Raw genomic sequence first — 2,500 nt, 5'->3', positions numbered from 1 at the left:
CATAGGGAAGCATTGTAAAGCACAGAGAGGTCTGGTAAAGCATAGGGAAGCATTGTAAAGCACAGAGAGGTCTGGTAAAGCATAGGGAAGCATTGTAAAGCACAGAGAGGTATGGTAAAGCATAGGGAAGCATTGTAAAGCACAGAGAGGTCTGGTAAAGCATAGGGAAGCATTGTAAAGCACAGAGAGGTGTGGTAAAGCATAGGGAAGCATTGTAAAGCACAGAGAGGTCTGGTAAAGCATAGGGAAGCATTGTAAAGCACAGAGAGGTCTGGTAAAGCATAGGGAAGCATTGTAAAGCACAGAGAGGTCTGGTAAAGCATAGGGAAGCATTGTAAAGCACAGAGAGGTGTGGTAAAGCACAGGGAAGCATTGTAAAGCACAGAGAGGTCTGGTAAAGCATAGGGAAGCTTTGTAAAGCACAGAGAGGTCTGGTAAAGCATAGGGAAGCATTGTAAAGCACAGAGAGGTCTGGTAAAGCATAGGGAAGCATTGTAAAGCACAGAGAGGTCTGGTAAAGCATAGGGAAGCATTGTAAAGCACAGAGAGGTGTGGTAAAGCATAGGGAAGCATTGTAAAGCACAGAGAGGTCTGGTAAAGCATAGGGAAGCATTGTAAAGCACAGAGAGGTCTGGTAAAGCATAGGGAAGCATTGTAAAGCACAGAGAGGTCTGGTAAAGCATAGGGAAGCATTGTAAAGCACAGAGAGGTCTGGTAAAGCATTTTAAAAAACACACGATAAACTAACCCTTATAAAAGTGTCCCATAGTAAAATCATCGTGTAAATTTAGTGAGGAGAAAAAATAGGTTTTTATTATTGGTTTTGTAAAAGGTTCAATAAATAAAAAATTAAAAAATGCAACTCGATTATTATATTTATGAGTTCTCGACGGAGGAAAAAAATGACACGGCAGCGCCTCCATTGCTCAGCTGACCTATCAATCAATTCAGTCTCCTAGCTACGGTGGGTGGGTAGGCGGGGTTAAGCGACAGAGGCGGGCTGTCATTGGTTTCTCAAACTCCGACTGCGCTGTCGGTAGTGGCGGGGTGAAGGGAGGAGCGATGATCAAACTGGCGCGTCACCAAGAACGGCGCGACTTGTGATTGGCCGAACCGCTCCGGTGCCTGGGCAGCTCAGTTTGTGATTGGAGCTTGGCTTTGTCGGTCAGCCGCCGAGTTCCAATCGATATGTCCAATCGGGTAGCGGTGGTAGGCGGGGTTAGGGTCCTGTGGTATCAGATTGCTTTCACTGTAGGGTGAAAAATTCTGGGCCCCCGTTTAAAATATAGAAATATGTTTTAAATCCGGGATCGCTTATCGGAGAAAAAGGGACGAGATAAAAGTAACGAAAACGAAAGAGCGATCGATTAGAATCCGATATCGGGTTTCGATATCGATATCGGAGGGTCGCTAAAACTAATATTCTCGCAGGGGCTGAATTATTCAAACCCTAGTCATCGTCAATTGTGATCTTCATCATCACGGAGAAATAATACATTAAAAAAACGATTACTGTAGCGATTTTTTTTTTCTCAAGTAAGGAGGTAAGTGAATCAGCCCCGAAATCGATCTTAAATATGTCATGCAGATGAAATTTAAATAAAACTCCGCACTACAGGTTACAACAAAGGCGTGGCGTTTGTAAACAAAGGGGAAAATAACACACATTTTCTACCGATTAATCGATCGTGCGCGGCGAGTTATTTTCTGTGTTCTAATTTGGAACGCGTTTTAGAATTCAGGAAACCAAAACAACTCGCTGTAGCAAAGAAAAGTCGATTAATCGCTCTAAATATGGGGGAAAAAACACAGGCGTTGTTTTGTTTACACGATAGCGTGTGTTGTGAGGGAGGTTGGATGAAAATGGCGGTTATTAAATAGCGATAATAATAATAATTTAACATTGAAAGAGATCGCTTGACGCGACCGGTCTGATAAAACCGTACAGACAGACGTTTTAAAAACCAAAACATAAAACCAGACGTATATATTGTGAAATATATCGGCGGTTTTATTCTGTTGATTGATATCAGTGACCGGATAGTTTTAACGTTACTGTATCGACGATATAAATACGTTATGTCGACGATATTTGATTTTGTAACAACGCTTGTTGTGTGTGAGTCCCGGTGAATGAAACACACTTTTAAAAACGCAGACATTATCGGTACACGACGCATTTATAAAATAATATATATATATATATATATATTATTAAACTCTGCAGTAACCGATTTAGAGAAGGGGTTTAGTTTCGAGAGATCCTGAAAAAGCGATGACGTTGTTCTTAAAAAATGGTATTTAAAAAAAGCCAACTGTGCTGTGAAAAAAACGATACAAAACCGCGCAATTCAAATAATACACACTAGGGGCTAAAATACCGCTCAGATTTATGATGTGACGGTATCTACATATAGGATAGTATTCTCTGAGATCATCCCAAACTTACACCGTAGCCTGAGATTATAATATCTATCTGTCTGTATCTGTGTCTATCTAT

General features: G+C 41.1%; 1 protein-coding gene across 2 annotated transcripts in view; it reads left to right on the top strand.

The window, feature by feature from the left end:
- The first annotated feature begins 1,182 nt into the window (after positions 1-1,182).
- Positions 1,183-2,500, top strand: part of LOC131730010 (E3 SUMO-protein ligase ZBED1-like) — a 12,245-nt gene continuing 10,927 nt past the window's right edge. For both annotated transcript variants that reach the window (XM_059020276.1, XM_059020274.1), the window contains exon 1: positions 1,183-1,544. The gene's annotated coding sequence lies outside the window, so the exon portion shown is untranslated. The remainder of the gene's footprint in view (positions 1,545-2,500) is intronic.

Source organism: Acipenser ruthenus, unplaced genomic scaffold, assembly GCF_902713425.1.
Source record: "Acipenser ruthenus unplaced genomic scaffold, fAciRut3.2 maternal haplotype, whole genome shotgun sequence".
Taxonomy (NCBI): domain Eukaryota; kingdom Metazoa; phylum Chordata; class Actinopteri; order Acipenseriformes; family Acipenseridae; genus Acipenser; species Acipenser ruthenus.
This window is presented reverse-complemented; position numbering and strand designations above follow the sequence as displayed.